General features: G+C 50.6%; 1 protein-coding gene across 18 annotated transcripts in view; it reads left to right on the top strand.

Moving 5' to 3' along the window:
* Positions 1 to 13,644, top strand: part of LRRC4C (leucine rich repeat containing 4C) — a 1,070,267-nt gene that overhangs the window by 971,583 nt on the left and 85,040 nt on the right. Inside the window, exon 1 of one of the 18 annotated variants that reach the window (XM_077322216.1) lies at positions 10,904 to 11,051. The exons of 13 other annotated variants lie outside the window; for them this stretch is intronic. The gene's annotated coding sequence lies outside the window, so the exon portion shown is untranslated. Of the gene's footprint in view, positions 1 to 10,903; positions 11,136 to 13,644 lie in introns of those variants that run through there. 4 more of the 18 variants (XM_077322215.1, XM_077322219.1, XM_077322220.1 and 1 more) reach the window with 4 other exon arrangements.

Raw genomic sequence — 13,644 nt, 5'->3', positions numbered from 1 at the left:
TCCATCCAGCCACCTCATTCTCTGTCGTCCCCTTCTTCTTTTCGCTCCTCAATCGCTCCCAGCATTAGGCTCTTCTCCAGGGAGTCCTTCCTTCTCATGAGGTGGCCAAAGTATTTGAGTTTCATCTTCAGGATCTGGCCTTCTAAGGAGCAGTCCGGGCTGATCTCCTCAAGGACTGACCGGTTTGTTTGCCTTGCAGTCCAAGGGACTCGCAAGAGTCTTCTCCAGTACCAGAGTTCAAAAGCCTCAATTCTTTGACGCTTGGCCTTCCTTACCTCCATGTAATTACTGAGTCTTCTGCATAGTACAAATGCATGGAAGCCATGTCCACATGTGTGCTGTCTCTTTGTGATTGGGGATGGTGGTTTTCAAATTGCTGAAAATGAAGAGGAAGTATATGCATGGTCACTTCCTCCAAGCATAGGCACTGCGTGCATGAGCGGATGATCAGACACAAGTGGGGGTAGGTACAAAGTACTTGTACCTCTCCATGAGTTCTGTCAATTCATGAAGGCTAAGATTTTCAGCGGGTAAGTTTTTGGTACTGAAAATAACAGTGACTTAGAAATAAACAAAATATTGTCACCTACATTTGAAAATGACATATTTATGGAAACAATTTGGATCATTACTTTAATTATGTAAGAATACTTATTAGACCTTACCGAGATACCTGTATATTTAAATTCATGACTCATTGGTCTGTCAGCTTTCTTACATTTTATTTATTTTATTTTTATTTATTTATTTTTATTTATATACCGCCCTCCCCCGAAGGCTCAGGGTGGTTTACAGGGAACAGGTACAGGTACAGGTACAGGTACATGATAAAGGTATGGCAATTTTATGTCACAGGAATAGGCATTCTTAGATTGAATAAGCTGTGGAATTGCCTTTTGTCTTGTACAGCCTTTCTCAACTTTTTACTATTTAGAAAAACCTGAAACATTTTTCAGGCTTTAAGAAACCCTAGAAGTGGCATGATCAGGCAGCAAATGGTTGGGAAACATAGCTGTATACGCACCCATCTGGGGCCCTCCCCTTCCCACACCCTTCAAGCCCATCATTGTTCATTTGGGGAGTGGGGTTGACACATCCATATATAGTCTCACGAACCAATAAATGTGTTAACAAATTTAAACCATGTATTAAAAACTTTGGGAAACCCTTCCATGGCCGATAAGAAACCACAGGGTTTCATGAAGTTATGGCTGAGAACATACATCTTGTCAGAAGTGTAATTGGCATTACCTCTTTCATAGATGTGAATTAGCTTTTAGTGAGAAAAAGGCCACCTGCTTATCCTCCATCCTAATATTTATCTCAAAATCATCAGAGGCTGAGCCATCATTTAGCTGAAACAAGTTTTGAACTTTTACTGAATGGAGAAATCTTTTCTGAAAACAGATTTTGAATGTTTGCCTGTTTGCAGTGTGAAAATAGTGCTTTCAGAGAAAAAAAAGTTTCCTTCCAAATGTGTGCATACATGTTTCCTGCTTTTTAGAAGTTGTCAACGACCATTGTTTCCCTTCATTGCTCTTCCTTTGGTGCCATTTCTAAGGGCTGCTTAAAGGTAGAGGTAAAGGTATCTCCTGTGCAAGCATCGGGTCATGTCTGACCCTTGGGGTGACACCCTCTAGCGTTTTCATGGCAGACATCAGATCTGTCTACAGGGCAATGCCTGAAGCCAAATGAAGGCAATTCATTGTGAGATAGCATGACAGAGTAAGCAATGTGAGCAGAGTAATTTCAAGGCTTCTTGGTCATTGCTGAGAAAACTACAATTCTTGTCCAGTCTGACATAAAGTAATAGCCAGAAAAGGTTAGGATTGGAAATGTAACTTTAATGATGAACCCTCCCCCTCCTGATGTCAGTTGTTTATCCATCCTTCTTCATGAAGGCTGTGTTTGTTGGAATGAGGAAAACTGCCAAGGGAGAGGTGTAACCCTGCGTATATGTTTTGTATGTAATTGTATTGTAGGCTTTCACTTTGTACGTTTGCCAAAAGTTCTTGAGCTTTCTCAAGCAGTTCATAAGTATGTTCACCAAACACACACACAGCTGTGTAGCTTTGGTGATTGAACTTGGGGAGAGGTTACTCACTACTTTTACCCTTTGCCCAAATGTACATAAAAAGCAACCCTACATCTCACCTGAGCTCTATTGAAACCACTTTATTTTATTCTTCTGGGGGAGGGGCAGATATAAAGAAAACACCACCCTTGAGGTTCATGGCTTTTTCTTTCAGACTTGTTGTACAATTGGATTGCAGACCTGTAAGTCTTTAATGGCTGAACTATAGTTGCAGTTGTTGCAATTGGCAGCAGGCATTCTGCTCTCATACCAGCAACCTGGTTTATTCCTTTCTTTTTTATGTTGGATGATGTCATTTTGGGGGGCTATTTAATGGCAACTTTTGCTGCAGAACACTCCAGGGCAATTTATTCCCAAACTCTTTTCTAGCCGTGTGCAGAAAAATCTAAGAGCTTTTCTCCGTAAGTTCCCAGCAAGAGCTTCCTGCTTGCTTTATAAGTCCCAGCTAATGCACACGTACTTAGGGCTCGTCTCCATTGCTAGGAGCCAGTCTAATGAGCTGTCACAGAGACACTAATGGCCAAGCCACCTCGAGTCCTTTGCCTGTTTGTGCGATCCCACTTTTGCGGTCCAAATCATCTTGCTGGCTGTAAACTCTTACTTTAATATGTGGGATTTTATATTATTTCAGAACTGCATTATGTGTAGACTGTTTTGGAGCACCACTTTTTTTCAGATCCTCTTGAATGTGTTATCCTTTGGAAAAGCTAAATGTGACATTTCTTTGACTCTTCTGTTATCCTTATGGGATTAGCAGAGATAGGCTGCAGCTGAAATTATGGAACACAGATATTGATAGATGCTTGTTAAATTAGGATGCTTTTGCAGTTACAATGTCAGATCTTTTCAGAAACAATGTCTAAAATAGGTGCTTCTTTTGACAGTCAGCAGTCTTGGATAATAACTATTACCAAGGTGATAAAGCAGGATTATGACCCATTCATCCTTTTTTTTTACTGACTTACTGTTTTTATTTTAAATAACTCTAATAGTTTTGCTTTACCTGCACTGTGCCACAAACTGGGCCAAAAATAAAGATGATGACATAATATTGTTTCTTAAAAGGCAACCCCAATTAGAATTACATTCTTATTCAATGGTTAGGACATGAAGTAGCCATTAATGGGGGATGCTTTACACATGCTACAATATTTGTGTAATTGACACTCGACATTTCCAAAATAACCTAAGTTGAGCAAGACCATGTTGTCATATAGCAGAAGAGCCAGGTATTGGCACAAACCTGGGCTATGTGTCTATGCTATTATTTGATCTAGTACAGAGACAATGGAGAGATTTTTTTTTCTCCTCTTAGAGCACATTTTCATATAGCATATATACAATATGACTTCTCTCACTGCTGCTTGATTTTATTGTAATATAACATTGGCAGTATCCTGACAACTCATTCTTGTGTTAATACTGTGGGCCCTGCAGTTTAAGGTCCCACGGAGCCCTGATCTTATTTGGTAGAGCATTCCACCAAAAAGACCCTGGTCCTGGTTGAGGTCAATTTAAGTTCCTTGGGGCTGAGGAACCTAAGCAGATTTTAGTCGCTGGAATATAATGTTCTTTGGGGAACAATGAAAGAGATGATCCCATAGATACAAAGGTCCCAAACCATTTAGGATTTTGAAGATGAGAATGAAAACTTTGAATCTGATCCACTCTCCAATCTGAAGTCAATGCACCCGGGAAGGTAAAGGTAAAGGTATCCCCTGTGCAAGCACCGGGTCATGTCTGACCCTTGGGGTGACGCCCTCCAGCATTTTCATGGCAGATTCAATACGGGGTGGTTTGCCAGTGCCTTCCCCAGTCATTACCGATTACCCCCCAGCAAGCTGGGTACTCATTTTACCGACCTCGGAAGGATGGAAGGCTGAGTCAACCTTGAGCCGGCTGCTGGGATTGAACTCCCAGCCTCATGGGCAAAGCTTTCAGACAGCTGCCTTACCACTCTGCACCACAAGAGGCTCACAAGAGGCACCCGGGAAAGCATAAGTCAAATGTGTGCTCTGTATTGGATCCACATTCAAAGCCTGTTGAAGTTTCCAGAGTAGTTTCATGCTCAGCCCTGCATAGAACAAGTTATAGTAATCTAGACCGGAGGTGACAGTTTCATGGATCTTGGTGTCAGTTGAATCCTGTCAAGGGTCAGGAGTTGCACTGCCTCACCTATGGCATGCTGACCCAGCCAGAAGGCCTCTTGTCCTATCTGGATTCCACTTCAACTGCCTCTACTTGAGCTAATCCACAACAGCCTCCAAATATTTAGGCAAAAAATTGGGGGTGCTGACATATTGCTCTCATGGCTTGCCCATCAACAGATAATGGATCAGCTGGGTGATGGGATACATGTAGATGTCAAATAACATTGGGAAGAAAATAGCTCCCTGTGGAACTCCACATGTCAGAACTTGCCATTGGGAGGCTCTCTACCCTAGCACCACTCTGTCCCTGAGTTTGAAGAGAAGATTGCAGGCATTTAAGGTCTGTGTCGTGGTTCGGTCCTTGGTGGCTTGGGAACCGGACCGAACCCCGCCATCAGAGGCGCCCGCGATCACGGAGGTAGGGCATGGTGATCATAGGCAAGCCGGCAGCTGGGCGCCCCACCCGATCGTTGAGGTGGCAATGGCCGCTAAAGAACCTCAATGTCCCCCTCCACCTTTTGACAAGGGCCCGGAGATGGCCCTTTGTTCCAGGAAAATGGGCCATCAGGAACCCCGGAAAACCTCGCATATGTGCATGAGTCATGATTGTATCAGCATGTTCCCTCCGCAAGTACTGGGTGGGGCAATACAGCCTAAGGAGGTGGGTTTTGTATAAAAGGGAGCTTCCACCTGGAGTTCGGTGGAAGCTCTTACTCCATACCAGCGGACTCCACGTTGCTGAAATAAAGCTTGTTCCTGTTGTATCGTTCACCAGGCCTGGCGTGACGTTTTCTTCAAAGGGGCACCCTGTTTTTTCAGTTAGCAAGCGGGTTCCCGACATCGTAAGAGCTTCCCACCGAACTCCAGGGTCGGCATCGCATCCGAGCGCTTATCGGGACGGATCCAGAGATGGCGTTTTCAAGCAACGGGGCGGTCTCGACCCCCACGAACCCCGGGAACATGAGTTTAATGTCCCCGGGAGATTTCCTCCGAAAATCGGGGGGCCAGGAGCAGCTGTCCGGGACCCCGAGACCCTCGGCAGCGGCGGCCAAGGGAAGGCGCCGGGCCATGGGGTTCCCAAGCACGGCGGGGAGCGCGCCGAGGTCTGGGGGGTTGGCCCCAACCTGGGACACCCAGCTGAGGCAGGCGCTTCGCCCGGTAGGACCTGAGGAATCCCTAGAGGACCTGCGGCGGGCCATGGCGGACTTGGCCAGGCGCTTGCAGGCAGCTGAAGCCCGTGAGCAAGCTCGGGCCGGGCCCGGAGGGACTGGTAATACAACGGCGGAGGGGATCGCGTCGAGTGAGGACGTCTCCAGCGACGAGGACGAGCCCGGCACTGGTGAGCGGGCCCCGGACCCCGACCCGGAGCAGTTTTCAGTCCCGAGTAGGCGAGACGGCCAGCGGAGAGGCGAGACAGCAGAGGATCTCGGGGGAGCGGGTGAGCCGACGGGGCGGCGAGAGCCGGACCAACGCAGGAGCGACGTGCAAGGCAGGGAGCGGCACGGCGTCGTTGGGCAAGTTGGTAGCCGGTGGAGCGGAGCAGGACGAGACGGCGGACGCCGAGAATCCCGGATCCGGAGGGGGTCGGACTACTCTCCAAAACGTTCCCCCCCAGAGCTTAAGGTGCGTTTCGACGGGACGCCGGACGACCTCCCGCAGTTCCTCCTCCACGTGCTGACGCATGCCCGGAGGTATGGAGACCGGTATGAGGACTCCGAGGACTTGGTCTGGGGGGTGGCCTCGTGTCTCCAGGGCAAGGCGGGTCAGTGGTACCTAGGGTTGGCCGAGCGCGGCGACCCGGCAACTCGGGACCTGCAGGACTTCGTGGTCGCGCTCCGCCGACGATTCCAGGACCCCCAGGCTGAGGACAAGGCAAAGAGTCGGATCAAGGGACTTCGACAGGGTACTAGGGGGGTTATGGACTATATAGACATTTTCCGGAGGGAAGCAGGCAAGGTGTTCTCCTGGAACGAGGAGACCCAAATCGAGTACTTCCGGGAGGGCCTTAACCCGAAGCTCAGGGAATGGGCCGTGATCAAGGGGACGGAAGAAGATCTGTCTACACTGGAGGGGTGGTGTTTTGTGGTCGCCAAGCTGGAAGCCAGCCTGGGTTGGGCCGCCGCACCCCCCCGGGAGGCCAAAGGCGGGTCAGCCGAGGCGCCGAGACCGGGCCCCGACAACTCTCGCCCCAAACGACCCCCGAACCCCGAGCGGGAAAGGAGACGCCGGGAAGGTCTGTGCCTGAAATGCGGGGGGTCAGGACATTTCGCAGCAGCGTGCCAACGGCAAGGGGGGGAGGACCGCGGGCTCTCCCAGGGGGGAGGTGCGACACGCCCCCAGCAGGCACGCCGGGCGGAGGACCTCCGCAACGAACCGGGAAGCGCCCAGGCGACGGGAAACGGCCAGGACCTGCTGTAGACGGCGCCGGGCAGCAGGTCCCGCGGTGCGAGGGAAAACCCCTACAGCATGAGGCGCGACCTCCGAACGTGGTAATTTTAGAGCTCCGGAACCCGGAGAACGGACTAAGTTGGGTGGGGGAGGCTCTTTTGGACTCTGGATGCGACCACAGCATGGTCCACCCCCAGATAGCCCGGGCTTTGGGGCTACCGAAGCGCATTCGGAAGGTTCCCCTGGTTTTCGTCCAGATGGACGGCAGCCCGATTCAGGGGGGACCTTTCGGGGAGGAGGTGGGTCCTATCGCCATCCACATAGGGGACCACCAAGAGCTGCGGTGGCTGATCCAGGTCCCCGTAGCGGGATATCGGGCGGTGTTGGGCCTGGATTGGCTGAAGGAACACAACCCCGTGGTGGACTGGCGGGCGGGGACCCTGAAGTTCGACTTGACGGTGGGTGCACGGCATCGGGTCCCCCACGAGAATTCCAGCCACAAGAGGACGGCGGCGCGTCCCAGGGGAGCGGCGGCGGCGCAGCAGGAGATACCAGAGCCCGAGGTCCCGCCAGAGTACCGAGACCTCGCAGCCGTTTTCAGCGAGCGGGAAGCGGACGAGCTACCCCCACACCGCCGCACGGACTGCGCTATCAACATCCCAGAGGGGGCGGTACTACCCAAAGGGCGCATCTACAAGATGAGTGAGGGTGAGCTCAAGGACCTCCGGGAGTTTTTGGGTAAAAATCTGGCCCGAGGTTTCATCCGGCCCGCTTCCAGTCCCATGGGAGCTCCAGTCTTGTTCGTCCGGAAAAAGGATGGGTCCCGACGGCTGTGCCAGGACTACCGGGGCCTCAACGCCATCGCAGCGGGGAACGCTTACCCCCTCCCGCTGATCCCGGATTTGCTGGCCCGGCTGGGCAAAGGGACTCTGTTCACTAAGCTGGACCTAAGGGAGGCGTACTACCGGGTACGCATCCGGGAGGGGGATGAGTGGAAAACAGCGTTTAACTGTCAATTGGGACAATTCGAATTTAAAGTGATGCCGTTCGGTTTAAGCGGGGCACCTGGGGTTTTCATGAGTCTAATTAATGAGGTGTTGCAGGACCTTCTGTTTCAGGGGGTGGTTGTTTATTTGGATGACGTCCTGATCTACAGCCAAGATCCCCAAGAGCACGTGACCCTGGTGAGGGAGGTGTTAAAGCGCCTGCTGGCAAACCACCTATACGTGAAGCTGGCTAAGTGCGAATTCCACCGTCCCTCCCTGGACTATTTGGGCTACCGCATCTCAGCCCAGGGCATAGCTATGGACCCCGAGAAGGTGCAGGCGGTGCTGGCCTGGGAAAGGCCCCGCACCCGGAAACAGCTACAAAGCTTCCTGGGGTTTGCTAACTTTTTTAGAGGCTTCATCCCCAGATACTCCTCCGTAGTGGCTCCCCTCACGGACTTGCTAGGTACCAAGGGGAGAGGTCCTCGCGCCACGCGGCCCAGCGCAGCGCTCGGCTGGAATGAGAAATCGGAGGCAGCGTTCCTGGCCCTCAAGCAAGCTTTCGCGTCTGAGCCCACGCTACTGCACGTCGACCCAACCCAGCCGATGGTGGTACAAGTCGACGCCAGCGACGCAGCAGCCGGGGCGGTTCTCCTGCAGCGAGACAAGGCGGGACAGCTGAGGCCGGCGGCCTACCTCTCACGAAAATTCGCCGAAACGGAGCGGAACTGGTCTACCTGGGAGAAGGAGGCGTTTGCGATTAAGTTCGCCCTCACCGAATGGCGGCATTGGCTGGAGGAAACGGAGGAGCCGTTCGAGGTCTGGACAGATCACAAGAATCTGGAGGCGCTCCGGCAACCGCGATCCCTGAACGCCAAGCAGATGAGGTGGGCGGAGTTCTTTTCGCGGTACAATTTCAAGCTTGGTCACATCCCCGGCAAAGAGAATTTCCTCGCGGACGCCCTCTCCCGTCTGCCGCATTATGGGGAGGGGTACGCTCCCTGCACCAGGTCCGTGTTTGGTGAGGAGCAGCTGGGACGGGGGGTCGTCACTAGGCGTCGGGCCAGGGAGGAATGGGAGCCCGACCCGGCGACCGCCCCGCTCCGAGACCGCCTAGTGGCAGCCTACGGGACAGACGAGGAGCTGGCTGAGCTCCGGGACTCTTTGATTTTGGACTCCGGTCTCTGGCGGAGGGGGGAGGCTGTCTACGTCCCGGAAGGGCTACGACGGGAAGCCCTCAGCCTCTGCCACGATGCTAAGACCGCCGGGCACTTCGGTTTCGTAAAATCCTGGAAGTTGGCCCGGCGGCGGTTTTGGTGGCCCAGTCTGCGGCGGGACACAAAAGCTTACGTCAGTGGTTGTCCTGTCTGCCTGACCTGCAAGCCGGGGGTTGGCAAGCCGAAAGGTCTGCTGCACCCGCTCGAGGTCCCGACCCGGCCGTGGTCAGTGATCTCCATGGACTTTATAACAGACTTGCCTCCCAGCAAGGGGAAAACGGTGATCTGGGTGGTGGTAGATCTATTTTCCAAACAGGCCCATTTCATTCCTTGCGCCAGTGTCCCCAGTGCTTCACAGTTGGCTCGGATGTTCCTGGATCACGTGTTCCGACTGCACGGGCTGCCGGACAAGGTGATTTCCGATCGGGGCTCACAATTCGTGTCCCGGTTTTGGCAAGCTTTCCTGCGCCTGTTAGACATCGAGCAAGGGCTGAGCTCCGCTTACCACCCCCAGACGGACGGGCAGACCGAGCGGGTTAATCAAGTACTGGAGCAGTACTTGCGGTGTTTCGGTTCCTATCATCAAGACACCTGGGTGCCCCTGCTCCCCCTGGCCGAGTTCGCGTACAACAACGCAGACCACAGCAGCACGGAGATGTCGCCTTTTGCCGTCGTCTACGGGACAGACCTGAGACACTTCCCGGAGCTTGGAGAGGTCCCCGCCCGGGAATTGGCCGACCTTCGCGAGTGGGGGAAGCGTGCCGGGAGCTGCTGGAAGTCGCTGCAGGAGCAGCTCCACAAAGTCAAGGCAGCGCAGAAAGAGGACGCCGACCGGAAGAGACGACCAGCTGAAGAGATCCGACCGGGGGATCGAGTTTACCTTTCCACCCGGAACCTACGGTTGAATTTGCCCAGCAAGAAGCTAGGCCCTCGGTTTTTGGGGCCTTTCGAGGTCTTGGCCCCGATCAACGAAGTTTCGGTCAAGCTCAAGCTCCCCAAGAACCTCCGGCACATCCATCCCGTCTTTCACGTGAGCCTTCTAAAAAAAACTCCGGACGGTGACGTTTGGCACCCCGTGTTTTCCCCGCCAGCGCCCGAGGTCCTGCCGGGGGGGGAGCACCACGAGGTGGCGGATATCCTGGACTCTAGACTCCACAGGGGGAAGTTGCAGTACCTCGTGGAATGGAAGGACTTCGCTTTGGGGGACCGGGAATGGGTCTGGGCAGCGGACGTCCTTGCGCCCCGACTCACTGAACGTTTCCACAAGCGGTACCCTGGCCGTCCCGGGGGGTTGGAGAATGGACCTTTGGGGGGGCAGAATGTCGTGGTTCGGTCCTTGGTGGCTTGGGAACCGGACCGAACCCCGCCATCAGAGGCGCCCGCGATCACGGAGGTAGGGCATGGTGATCATAGGCAAGCCGGCAGCTGGGCGCCCCACCCGATCGTTGAGGTGGCAATGGCCGCTAAAGAACCTCAATGTCCCCCTCCACCTTTTGACAAGGGCCCGGAGATGGCCCTTTGTTCCAGGAAAATGGGCCATCAGGAACCCCGGAAAACCTCGCATATGTGCATGAGTCATGATTGTATCAGCATGTTCCCTCCGCAAGTACTGGGTGGGGCAATACAGCCTAAGGAGGTGGGTTTTGTATAAAAGGGAGCTTCCACCTGGAGTTCGGTGGAAGCTCTTACTCCATACCAGCGGACTCCACGTTGCTGAAATAAAGCTTGTTCCTGTTGTATCGTTCACCAGGCCTGGCGTGACGTTTTCTTCAAAGGGGCACCCTGTTTTTTCAGTTAGCAAGCGGGTTCCTGACAGTCTGCACCTTGCCTGATGTTTCATGGGCCTAATTTAAATATCAGTATATATTGAATATTCAGGAATCTTGTGTGTTGCTTTCGACTCTCTTCGAAACTCCACAACTCCTGCTTCTTCTCCTTGCTTCTGAATCTCCTGACATCCCAGAACGGTAACCATGACCCTGCCCTTGGCTCTTGCTTGCTGGCATATTGCTCTCATGGCTTGCTCTTTGGACTCTCCTAACTTGCTTTGAATTCATGACTTGCTTAATAATTGACATTCCTTTCAGTGTAGCCCTGTGGCTGTATGATCTCTGGTTCCAGTCAGAATCTTTACTCCTTAAATTAGGCTTGCAGTCTGCATGGGAATGCTTCTAGAATTAATCACTTTCAGAGTCTCCCACCCAGCCCGGGATTTGTAAGTGGCTACTTTGCATCTATTGTGTAAAGCCTCTGTTGACAGCTTCAGTCTATGGGAGGAGCTCAGTTTCAGAGGCTGTAAGTAAGTTTATCACAAGTCTTGCTACTTGTTTCTGGCTGAGCCAGCTGCTGATTAGCAGGAGTGAAACAGCTGGCCCTTCTTTATCTTCTGTGCCAGCTGCCTAAGCTTCCTTTGTAGGCAATTTTATGTTCTCATCTGAGAAACTGTCAGTGCTGGCAGGAGAGGTGGTGAGACCCTGTGAGGTGAGGCAGATGGTGTAAGATTGATAGGTGAATGGCAAGGAGAGAAGTAGAGAAGGTGATAATATAAGGATTGCCAGTTGGAGAGAAAAAGAAATGGAAATAGTGTGTGGGAGGTACGGGTAAAGAATGGGGTGCCCCTCACATGTCTTGTAGGCTCCCCACTTTCAGACTGGGCCTCTCCTGGGAGCTAGCAACATGCAACCGGGCCATAATCTTCCTGAGTAGAAGATGGCATGGGTAGAAAACTGAAGATGGTGAGGAGAAAAAAGGAGGTTGAGTGGTGGATGGGAAAGAGAAAAAGAGAAAGGAGGTAGTGGTGGCTTTTAAGGAAGGAAAACTGGAGGCAGAGGAAGAAAGTTAATGCAGGAAATCTTGGGGAAGGGGGGGGATGAGATATGCTACAGAAACTTTTAGATTCCCAATAGTAAATATACAATAAATAAAAGCAACCTACTTGTGTGGTAGTATGAGCTCCTGACTATGCCAGTTAATACTGATAAGATTGTGATCTATTCCGCTCACTTTTTATTGCATGTATTATCTTGCTCTTAGTGCATTGTTTTCTATTTCTGCAATTCCGTTTTCCCACTGTTTATGAAATCTCATATCTTGTGTTTCTCATTTGTTAGTTGGATGTCAATATTGTTTGATTGCATTGTGCTGAACTGCATAATCTGCCTTGAGTTTGTGAGAAAAGCAGGCCAGAAATAAATTAATAAGTGAATAAAGAAATAAAATGAGTATTGTTCGTATAGATGACTACAGCATTCATTCTGTTTGTTCCATGTCATCAAGACTGGAATCTCCTCCAAATATCAACTAGTACTTTAGATTCCACAACAGATCAATCTTTCACTACTAATGCTAGGTAGGAATGAAGATGTGGTCATGACAGCATGTCTTTCCCACATTCTCTCATAGTTCATGGGCCAACTGAATCACAGAACTGTTTCGAAGATGTCAGAAACATGAAGGATTTCCCCCCCTTCAATATTATAAAATATCTTTGGTCACAAATTGATATGTTCTTTACAAAAACAAACAAACAACTAGACATATTGTAATAGTAGAGGTTTAAAGGAATTGGATTGCTTTTTATATTGCCCTTAACTGTCTGATTCACTTATTTTTTATATAGGGAAGCTGAAAACCTAGATGCTGGATTTGTGCTAGACTTACACATTGGGCAAAATATTCAGCCAACAGGGCAGAAGGGATCATGAGAGCATGTATTCAGGAATTGGGCAAGAATTTTCCTTTTATGTGCCAAACCACTCAGATGTGAAAAATAAGCCCAGAGGTCCAATCCAGAATTCTTTTCTATGCATCAGGGGTGAAAGTCCTGGAACAAAATTTACTTGAGATGAGTCATTTCATATCCTAGTGGGAATTCTGTTTTCCTTGAAAAATTAATGCCATCCCTACTCCACAGCACAAGTAGTGTCCTAATAAATATGTAGATTATTTTTATTTAAGCCTTACACTATTTGTGTTGTTGTGGCTTTAGTAGGACTGACCATTTCAGGCCATGTTGCATGCACATTTTCAAATATAATCTGATGATATTATGACTTAGTATTTGATTTTATGAGTTGGTTTTAATATTTCCTATTACTCATTGTTGGTAAATGGAAGCCTCTGTATTTCTTTCCATACTTGACAGATGCAAATGGTAGTAGGATATAGGCAGTCTTTTACCCTACCCAGGAGTACAGCACAGAGCTCTTTAATTTGCAGAGCCATTCTAAGCATGGTTACACCCTTGTAAGCCCATTGACTATACATTTGAGCCATTGGTTGATAATGGAAGTGACTGGAGGTATAGTGACTCTGGACTAGTTCTCAGCAAGGTGTGAGACCTGGTATGAGATGTAGAGATCGTTGCACCAGTTGGAAATGGAGCAGGAGTCCAGTTGTATCTTAAACCTAACTAAAGAAACAACTATGAAGTGAACAGGAGCTCATGAAAGCTCATACCTGGTCACAAATTCTGTTAGTCTTTAAGGTGCTACTGTATTGCTTAGCAGGAGGGCAAATTTGGGCCAGCAAGGAAGACACGCACACACAGCAAAATAGATTTTTTGTCGTTGAATTAGCCACAGCTTTATTCACCAGCCGGAGCAGCAGCACAGCCCGGGGAGACTCTGGGCTACCTCATAGTCAGCCCAGGAAACCAGAACCCAGACACAAGACCATGGTTGCCGAGCCCTCGACACCCCATAGCCATTGGGATCAGCACAGGGAGAGCAGCCATTGCAATAGGGGTTCCAATAGGTGTAAGCCTCTGATTGGATCCCCCCAGCTGCCTGGTGATGTGAGCTTGCCTG

The sequence above is a fragment of the Paroedura picta genome, chromosome 2 (genome assembly GCF_049243985.1).
Source record: "Paroedura picta isolate Pp20150507F chromosome 2, Ppicta_v3.0, whole genome shotgun sequence".
Classification (NCBI taxonomy): domain Eukaryota; kingdom Metazoa; phylum Chordata; class Lepidosauria; order Squamata; family Gekkonidae; genus Paroedura; species Paroedura picta.
This window is presented reverse-complemented; position numbering and strand designations above follow the sequence as displayed.